Source organism: Neophocaena asiaeorientalis, unplaced genomic scaffold, assembly GCF_003031525.2.
Source record: "Neophocaena asiaeorientalis asiaeorientalis breed wild unplaced genomic scaffold, Neophocaena_asiaeorientalis_V1.1 scaffold144, whole genome shotgun sequence".
NCBI classification, from domain to species: Eukaryota; Metazoa; Chordata; class Mammalia; order Artiodactyla; family Phocoenidae; genus Neophocaena; species Neophocaena asiaeorientalis.
In genome coordinates this window covers 2,798,860-2,809,910 of record NW_020175532.1, presented here as the reverse complement: position 1 = coordinate 2,809,910, position 11,051 = coordinate 2,798,860, and positions in this window count along the sequence as shown.

Below are 11,051 nucleotides of genomic sequence, written 5' to 3'. Positions count from 1 at the left end.
GTGTGGTGACACCACTAGGGCTCACTGAGTCAAAAGCGCCATTGACTCTTTATAGCCATTGTTGCCACAGTGGGAACCTCATAAAGAGATTGTTGTGGGCCTTAGATCAAAGGAAGAGATGCTATTTCCTGCAGACTCTGAGCCTTTCCACTGCTTAAACTGACATGGGAAGCCAAATCATAAGAACACCGGAGAAGAAGTCCTTAAGGGAAGGGTTTTAATATGATACAGGTGGAGATGCAATGTCCCTGTCTGGGCAATTCTTTCATTCAAAAATATGTATTAAGTACTGTTAAGTACTTTCTCTGTGTATGGCAGTCTACAGAGCACTGGCAATCAGATGGTGAGAAATAACAGATATAATTTCTAATCTTGAGGAGTGAGACATACATTAGCCAAATCAACACACATGTATATGATTATGAATGGTGGCAAATACTCTGAAGGAAAAAAATCATTGGAGACTATAAGAGGCTAACCTGACCTTCCCAAGGAGGTAATATTTGCCAATCATGCAAACACACAGCTGAGGATGGAAAGTGTTCTCTGATATGTTCAAGTACCTATCTTGAGGTGGTCACACACCCAGAGGTTCTGGAGGGCCTGAGCATAATGAGAAGTAATGAGGGATTTTACCAAAAGTTAAATTCTTCTGTTTTCCAGAAACTATGTGGAATTCAAAGACAAGAGGCAGCAATGAATAAATTGGAATCTTTGAATATTTAAATCTTCTGTTTAACCGAAGGCATCATAATAGTGCAAACAAACCCCCTTTGGATTGGGGGATGATGTTTACAGTATTTGTTAAAAAATTGTTATCTAGAATATATCAAGAAGTCTTTAAATCCTTGACAAATGACTCAAGTGTAAATGTGCAAGGGATACGACAGACAGTTCATGGAAGAGCAAACTCAAATGACTAATAAATAGTTGAAAAGATAACAAACCTTACCAGTAGTCAGGGAAGTGATAAGAAAAATCACTATGATTTACCATTTCACACCTAGTAGACTGACAAAAATGATTAAGCTTTGCAATACCAAGTGTTGTTGGGAGTATCACATGGAACAGTAACTTTGTGAAGCCATTGGGCAATGTCAAAGACAAGTGAAGGTACATATACTCTATAGCCCAGCCATCCCACATTAAGGATATATCCCAGAGAAATTCTTGCACATGTAAACTTAGAGGCATGGTAAAGAATGCTCACTGCAATCTTTTTTATCAGCAGAAATTGGAAACAACCTAAGTTTCCAAAGAATGGATAAAAAAAATTGTGCTATTTGCACATATTGAAATATTATGCATTCATTAAAATGAATGAATTATACTTACATGTATCAACATGGCTAAATCTCAGTAAATATATCGTTGATTTGTTTCTTCCAGGGAGGGAAACAGGATGACTAGGAGTCAGAGGTGAGAGAAGTATTTTTACTTTTTATGCTTTTGGAACCTAAATTTTGTACCAACTAAACATAGTTCTTTTTGAAAAAATACAAATAATACAATGATTCAATAAATTTAATTTATTATTAAACAATAAAAAGGATGCAGAGGGCTTTTATAGGATAAATATAGGATGTATTATTTTTTAAAAGTTTAAAAACAGACACAGTGAAGAACAACCAGGTCACTTCTGCTCCCTACATTGTTTCGACCACCCAGACTGTTCACAGTTTAACTCAGAGTCCAGACTCACCACTTTGGTTTCTAAACCTGAGCCACTGCATTGGCGGGAAACCAAAGCTCTTGATTTTCTTCCATTATTTGCTTCTGACAATAAAGACAACAGGGGAAGAAAAATATAGCGAAGACCAGTGAAATATTACAACCCACACAAGCTGGGAGAGGCTGGGCCCACTGAGTTCCCACTCTCCTTTCACTGCTGAGGGCAAACACCTGGTGTGAAGAGCAGCTCCTGCCCTGAGCAGCCTCTCTGGAAAGCCCAGCTCCTCTGGCTGATCTTGTCAGCTGTTCTCCTTCCTCCCCAAGCTTGTTTACTTCCTTCTGTCAGAAAATTGTCACAGTATGCCGGCTGAGTTGGAACAAGGCGCTTTGCTGAAATCTGCTTATATGTTGTCATAATAAAAGTATAAATTGGCTGATGTCTACACTGTGACCTGCTCAGATCTCTAAACCTTGGTGTGTCTGAGTTCAGCTCTGTAGTTGGTGTGTCTTAGTCCCCTCCAGCAGGAGGATAAGGTCACAAGTCTGTTCTCTATATCTGTGAGTCTCCTTCTGTTTCATAGATATGTTCATTTGTGCCATATTTTAGATGCCACAAATAAGTGATACCATATGGTATTTGTCTTTCCGACTTACTTCACTTAGTATGATAATGTCTAGTTGCATCCATGTTGCTGCCAATGGCATTATCTCATTCTTTTTTATGGCTGAGTAATATTCCATTGTATACATGTACCACATGTTCTTTATTCATCCATCGATGGACATTTAGGGTGTTTCCATATCTTGGCTATTCTGAATAGCGCTGCTATGAACATAGGGGTGCTTGCATCTTTTTGAATTATAGTTTTGTCTGGCTATATGCCCAGGAGTAGGATTGCTGGATCACGTGGTAGTTCTAGTTTTAGTTTTCTGAGGAACCTCTGTACCATTTTGCGTAGAGGCTGCACCAATTTACATTCTCACCAACAGCCTAGGAGGGTTCCTTTTTTCTCCACACCCACTTTATCATTTGTTATTTGTAGACTTTTTAATGATGGCTGAAGAGGTCTGTTTCATTGTTTGTTCTCTCAGGGGAATTCTCTTGATCTTTTAATTGGGAGTGGTTCCTCTGCTTCTTCATTTTACTTATATCTCTCTTGCTCCATGAGTTTAGGAGAAACAACTATCTACTGTGGTCTTGGAGAGCTATTTTTATGTGGGAGTGTCCCTGTGTAGCCTGTGTGGGTTTAATATTTTTGGTGCAAGGGCTATTTGGATGCCCGCTGCCTCTTTCCTCAGTGTGTGCTGGCCTTTATCACCTTGGTAGGGAGCGTGATTGGTGTTGTGGTGACTAGAGTCTGCACTGGATATTGAGCGGGACCTCCTCTTTGCTCTGTGGTTATCACTGTCCTCTCAGGGGCAGGGTCTGCTCCCTAGTTGTTGGAGTAGAAGCCCCCAGATCTGTTTCTGAGCTGCGTTTCTGAGCTGCAGTGTGAGGTAGGCAGGATTGGAGTCCTCCCACTGGAAGAGTAGCCAGTGAGTATTCCTCTGCCCGAGATAGTCTTCAAATTTCTTAAAGAAGCCCATGGAGAAGCAAATCCTCCTTTTCTTGATCCATTGAAGGTCTACTGAATGTCCCAAGCTTCTGCTGATATCTCGTGATGTCCTGGGACCACTCTATCAGGACCCCTCAGGCCAGAACCAGGTGAGCATTGCCTCATGTCCTCTGAGGCCCGCTCACAGTTCCACCTGCTCAGGAACCTGCTCTTGCGCTTCATGGCCTATATGCCTTTTACTTGGGTTGCTGTTTGTGTTTCCTGAGTGTCTGACCCCTGGGGGTGATCTTGAACCTGAGACAGAGAAGGTCTAATGTCTTAGGATGGAGATGACCAAACTCAACTCTTCAGGTGACCCTGAACTGTCCCTGCCCCGTTTTTCTCCCTAATTCCATTTAAAATCTTGGTCATTGTCACTCTTGGAGTTCATGGCATTTGAGGCAGGCAGAATCCTAAAATGATCCCTGGTGACTCTCACCCTTGTATAATCTCCTCCCCTTTGAGTGTGACTGTGGTTATGTTATGTTATATGACAAAAAGGAGATGATCCAGGTGGGCCTAACCTAATCACATGAGCTCTTCAAAAGCAGAGAGTTTTTTCTCCAGCTGGTTGCAGAAGAAAAAGTCATAGAAATCCCAGGCATGCAGAGGGTTTGATGTATCATTGCTGGCTTGGAGATGGAGGGGGCCATGTGGCAAGGAATGAGGGCAGCCTCTAGAAAGTGAGAGCTGCCCCCTGCTGATAGCCAGCAAGGAGATGGCACCTCAGTCCTACAATTGCCAGGAACTGATTCATGCTGACATCCTTAGTGAGCTTGGCGCTGAGGCTTCCCAGAGCCTCCAGATGAGACCCCAGCCTGGCTGACAACGTGATCTGGTCTTCAGAGACCCTGAGCAGAGAGCCTAGTTGAGCCCACCCAGACTTCCGACGTACAGAACCATGAACTCATAAATGGGTGTTATTTTAAGCTGCTAAATTTGTGGTAACTTGTTACACGGTGATAGAAAATCTCCCTCCCACTTTATGGTGCAATCCCGCTTTCGCTTCTTAGCGAAGCCTTAGGGGGATCAGCAACCCAGGGAGGTGTGAGCTGTGAGCTCTCGTGAGCCCCTTGCAGTAAGAAGGGGAAAATGATGAACAGACAGCATTTATTGAGCACCTATTCTGCATTAGGTACTATTTTAAGTGCTTTATATGCATTTCTTTGCTCCTACAACAATCCCATGAGGTTGTACTGTTATTATCACTATTTTACTGTTGAGAAAACTGAGGCAAAGCCAGGTGAAGCAGCTCTTCCATGGTTGTGGATTTAGGCAGGGGTGGAGCCAGGATTCACACTTCAGTGGTTCTGGCTGTAGAGTATGCACACGTAACCACTACATAGAAAATTTTTATCCAAGTCAAAATTCCTTTTGGGAAAGCTTAATACATTGTGTGTATCTTTGTGAATTCCAAGCTCCCTGAGCATTCTCTCTACCACACACATGATGACTGTCGCCTGGTCTTCTTAGAGCTGCCCTGATCTCCAGGACAAGGTCGGGTCTCCTGCACATCCTAGGGGTGGTGGCGAGAGCAGGTAGTCTTAAGTGATTTTCTTGTGTCAGGAGTATCCTTGAGCAGCTTTCTGAGTTAAATCGGAAAAGTGTCAGAAAGAAATTTTATACCTCACTCAGGCCCTCACCGGCAGCCTAGCTAGAGGAAGTGCTGGGGTCTGAGGATCTTGGAAGCTGGCCACTGCTTGGACCCACATCCTGAGATTCTGAGGGAGACTGTTCCTGCTGTGGCCCTGGGGGGACAGCCAACTCTGCCCAGGCAAGTAGTCCAAAGACCTCTTTAATCCAATAAAAAACCTCCTGGTGGTCCCAGAGCAGGGTCCCTATCACCGGCTGGGGAGACACCATAGCACCATAGCTGTCTAGGACACTCTGGTGCAGAAACAAAATGACAGGTGTGACTTTCCCCACTAACTCATCAGCTGCCACCACCCGAGGACTTGGTGGGGTGGGGTGGGCAGATTACTTCCTGTGCACAACCTCAGGTCTAGGCTTACAAGCCTCCTCCCTGGTAACACAGCAACCACATCAAAACATCTCTTGTAGCTCCAAGCTCTAGCAGTGTTTCATTATATACAGGTGGCAAACTGAGGTACACAGTTTCATTTCAGAGTCCATCCCTGACTCTCTTAGGAGATAAGTTTTATTAAGATTCTCCCAAGCAGCCCCAAAGATTTCCCGGCTCCTGTGTGTGGATAAAGCTTTAAGACTTAGTGTCCTCCTTTTAAAAATGGAGGCTATTATTTGTGGCTGACGTTGAGAGTTTCCTGCCCAATGCCCATCCTCGCTTCTTCCTCACTAAAGAACTCCAATTTTGCTCAGAAATTTGCCCATTACATTTTGTAATGTACCCAGCTAAATATACACACCCTCCCAGACCCCTTTGCACATAAGGGTTTATGTGTGACACAGTTTTAGCCCAGGAAAGTCACTGAGCAGGGTTTCTAGGAGAGATTGTTAAAAGGGCACCTTCTCTTCAGTCTTCTGTCCCTTCCTTTCATGCCCAAGAAGGAGCACTACTTATGACGTGTGACCGTCAGACGATAAGATGGATTTCTCCCTCCCTTCCTCTCTCTCCCTTTTACTAGTCTGCTCTCCTTTTCTCTCCATCACAATGTCTTGTTTCCAATCTGTCCACGGAATAGCTGCTGATGCTTGATGAAGCACGCTCAGGGATTCACCTCCCATTACACCTTCCAGACAATCACCAAAAGGGCACGAACGTTGCAGAGAACCACGAGATTGAAGGAGACTGCACAGAGAGAGCAGATGTCGCAGCAGTGAACCGACTGTACTGATGACACGTGACTCGAGAGAGCTCTCCCAAGTCCCCAGGTCTGGCCATGTTGAAGACCCTGGAACTGTGACATGACCCTCATGTGAAGTTAGTCCCAAGAATGGCTGATTAAGGTTAGATTCCCTGCCAGCTCAAATCAAAATTACATTGATTTATAGAAAATAAGTGAGGTGATATATTTCAAATTCTGGAGTTTTAAAAATTTATACATGTATATCCATAATTTTGAGTGCCTATATCAATGCAATACTTATTAGTGGGAAAAAAAGTCATTGGACAATCTAATAGGACCTACAAACTAATAAAAGAGTTCAGCAATGTTTCCGGGTACAAGACGAATATAGAAAAATCAACTGGGTTCTAGACACCTACAACAAACAGTCATAAAGTATAATTTATTTGCAATAGGAGCAAAGTCTCTAAGGTATCTTGGAATAAATAATAGGTTTGTGAGACTTTTATGGGGAAAGTTATTTTTAAAAAAGAAATGGTGAAATATACTTTGTCCTTGAATGAGCAGACTCAATATTCTTAAAGGTGTCAGTTCTCCCCAAATTAACTCATGGATGGAATAACATTCTCATCAAAAGCCTAACAGAGATCTTCAAGCACTTTAAGTTGTTTTTAAGATTTCAATATGAAAGTAAAAGGCCTAGAATAACCAAGAAAAAATTTGAGAAGAATAAAACGGAGGCTTACCTTACCAAATACCAATATTTGTTCAAGGCTACATTAAGACAATGCAGTATTTACACAAGGATTTAAACAACAAAAAAGACCAGTGGAAGAAAGTAGAAAGTTCAGAAACAGATCTTCTCATATTTAGACTCCATAGATGACAGAGACATGAAAAATTAGTGGAGAAAAGATGAACTCTGATCAGTGGTGCAGGACGATTTGTTATGCACAGGGGCCAAAATTAAATGACATCCCCAGTTCATACCAAAGATACGAAAGATTGTTAGCGACCTGAATGTAAGAAACAATTTTTTACAACTCTAAAAGAAAATATAGAATATATTTATGACCTTATGGTAGAGAGGTTTCCTTAACAAGATAGAAAAAGCACAGACCATAAAGGAAAATACTAATATATTTGCCTAAGTGAAAAAAAGACCTGCATACCTAAGAAGCTATAAGGAGGACTGGCCTGCTCAGGCCTGTGGTCACCACAGCCCACGGTAATCAAGGCAGTGTCAGGAAGGCCAGATTTAGGTGCTGTCAGCAGGACCTGCCTCAGACCAGCACCCAGCAGCCTGCTCTGGGAAGTTCAGCTTGTAGCTGGGGGAATCAACTCCTCTCTCTATGAAATGTAGCTATGTGATTGAACCCCTCCCTCCCCCAAATATTATTTTGGGAGATATACACTAAAGTCAAGTTTATCACTTGGAGGGTAGGGAATGCCTCCTATCCCCAAACTTCTTATCCATGCCAAATTTCACCTTCACCTCTTATTGACTCAAGGGATAACTTTTAACCACATTCCTACTGCACAGAATTATTTGTTGTAACCTAAGGCTTAGGGTGTTTATTTGGAATAGGAAATATCCCCAAACTGGTCCATCATGCAGGCACTAGTCATGTCTGAAACTTCCTAGCTTAGTTCCTGGAAAAAAACTGAGGCTTAATAAACTTGTGTGAAATCTAAATGACTATAATGTCAAAGATTCTGTTAAAAAGTTCTTATATTTTCAACACGTAAAACATGGAGAAAATGGTACAATAAATACCCAGACACTCCTCACCCAGAACAGAACACCTAAATTTATCATGTTTTCTTTTTAAAATGCCATTCTCAATATTATTTGGGCCCTGAAATTTGTTCCAGTTCAAACATCAGAAATGAGTTGGAAAAAATTATGGGACCCGGCTTTGTCAGCTGCAGCGTCACATCTCTTGTGACACATCAGTGGGCTCTCCAGCAAGCCCACCACAAACACCTGGGATCAAATGCTGAGAAAGGCGAGGGAGGACCCTCTTCACACTTCCTCAGGGACAGAGAGATGAAAGCTGAGAAGGAGGGGCCTGTGGTCCGTTGTTTTGGTGATGTGCCAACACACAGTCACAGTTTTTACTACACTGGCATGTCGGAGAAAGCCAACCACAGCCCAGCAAAGGCTTTTCTGCAACGTGGAAATTGACATACTACACTCCACTTTCAATGAAAACAGTGAATGAAGAAGATAAAGCCCACACCCATGAGGAAACTTTTCAAGGAAGAGTGATCCAGGGCCAATGACGCCAATGACGGGATTTCCTCCCCTCGGGCCTGCATTCCATTCCATTTGTGCTCGGGCCTCTGAAGAGAACACAGGCTTATAGATTCAACCTTCACCTCCAGCCTGACGACCTTCAAATCTACAACTGCAGTCCAGAACTAGAGACCAGCTCTAGACTTGTGATCCTAATTGGCTCCGGCGCTTTCACCTAGATGCCCTAAGGACACATCAAACTCAAAGGTTCAAAACTGAACTCATTATTTCCACTTCCTCTCCAAACAGAGTTTAATTGAAAATCCCAGTATCCTCAGATTTAACTTTCACAAACGATTACTAAGTGACCCTGAAAGTCCCTGACTTTTTTTATTGAGGCAAAATTCACATAACATAGAATTAACCATTAACCATTTTAAACTGTACAATTCATTGACGTTTAGTACATCCACAGCGTTGTAAAACCATCACTTCTCTCTAGTTCCAAGACATGTTCATCACCCCAAAAGGAAATCTCGCGCCCATTAAGCAGTCATACCCCGCTTCCCCCTCCCTCAGGTCCTAGAAAACCCTATAGCCAACTTTCTATCTCTATGGGTTTGCCTGTTCTGGACGTTTAATGTAATGGAATCAGGAGATATGGGATATTTTTATGTCCGGATTCTTTAACTCAGTAGAATGCTTTCAAGGCTCATCCATGTTGTAGCATCAGTAGTTCATAGATTTTTGTGGCTGTGTGGATATACCACATTTTGTTTCCCCATCCATCCGTGGATGAACATTTGGTTTTTTCCCCCTTTACGACTATCGTGTGTACAAGTATTTGTGGCTTGTTTTCAATTATTTGGGGTGTATACCAAGGAGCAGAACTGCTGGGTCCTATGATAGTTCTATGTTTAACTTGTCGAGAAACTGCCATGCTGTCTTCTGCAGTGGCTGCACCATTTTACATTTACGTTGTACATTTTGCACGCCCACAGCAATGTATGAGGGTTCTAATTTTTCCACATCCTTGCCAACACTTATTTTCCTATTTAAAAATTCTAGCCATCCTGGTGGGTGTGAAGTGGTATCTCATGGTGGTTTTCATTTGCATTTTCCTTAATAACTAATGACATTGACATCTTTTCGGGTGCTTGTTTGCCGTTTGTCTTTCTTAGTATTCAACTCCTTTGCTCCCTTTTGATAATGATCCCGACTTTTTTTTTTAACATCTTTATTGAAGTATAATTGGCTTACAATGGTGTGTTAGTTTCTGCTTTATAACAACGTGAATCAGTTATACATATACATGTGTTCCCATATCCCTTCCCTCTTGCGTCTCCCTCCCACCCTCCCTATCCCACCCCTCTAGGTGCTCACAAACCATCGAGTTGATCTCCTTGTGCTATGTGGCTGCTTCCCACTAGCTATCTATTTTACATTTGGTAGTGTATATATGTCCATGTCACTCTCTCACTTTGTCCCAGCTTACCCTTCCCCCTCCCCATATCCTCAAGTCCATTCTCTAGTAGGTCTGTGTCTTTATTCCCATCTTACCCCTAGGTGATGAAGAACCTACTTTTTTTTTTTTTTTTAAGAACCTACTTTTTACTGAGACCTGAATTTGAGTGTCAGGCTGCAAGCCTGCTGTGTGGGGTGGTCACTTAGCCAAGTGCCTCGCAGTTGCCGCAGAGGGAGCTTTCTCTTCCATCCTTGTTTCTTTGTTCTCTTTTCAAGAGGGGAGTAATAACATTAATTAAGTTCCCAGTGAATCTTTTGTCTTGGTCAGGGCCCTATAATCCACATAGTTGTTCCAAGATAAAAGCTTTCAGTGACCCTCCATTCCTCTTTCTCCCTAACCACCTACCTCCACTCAGTTATCATGTAATAGTGGGAGGAGCCGAATTTCTTAACTTTAGAAACAATACTAACGTTTATGGCTACGGATTCTTGGAAACTAACTTAATCCTGGCTTCATTTTATATTAATACCTGCATTTTCCCTTTATTTCTAATTCTTCATTTTAACATTTTGTTCTTGGCACATTTTGCAAGCTGCCTCAAATTTGCTTTTAGAAATCCAAAGTAAAAGTAAAAAAAAAAAAATCTTATATAGTTTAATTCCTATATAATGCTGTAAAAACAAAGCAGCTTTTATTGCTCTGCTAAGTACTCATGAAATACATGCTTATTTTGGAAATTTAGAAATCGGACACAACAAGTAAACAGGTAAAAAGAGTAAAATAAAAATCTTCTATAAACTCACCATCAACTACTGTTAATATTCTGGCATGTATCCTTTTCGTCTTGTCTACCTATCATCTAGCTAGCTACACTGTTTTTCAAATTTCTACTTTTGAAAATCTTCAGTTTTAAAAAAAATTGAAATACAGTTGATTTACAATATTGTGTTCATTTCAGGTGTACAGCAAAGTGATTCGGTTATATCTCTATATATTTGTCAGATTCTTTTCCATTATAGTTTATTACAAGATATTGAATATAGTTCCCTGTCCTATACAGTAAATCCTTGTTGTTTATCTATTTTATATATAGTGGTGTGGATCTCTTAATCCACTACTCCTGATTTACCTTCCCCTGACCCCGTTTCCCCTTTGGTAACCATAAATTTGTTTTCTACGTCTGTGAGACTGTTTCTGTTTTGTAAGTAAATTCATTTGTAATATTTTTTTAGATTCCACATATAGTGATATTGTATAATACTTGTCTTTCTGTTTCTGACTTAACTTCACTCAGTATGATAATCTCTAGGCCCATC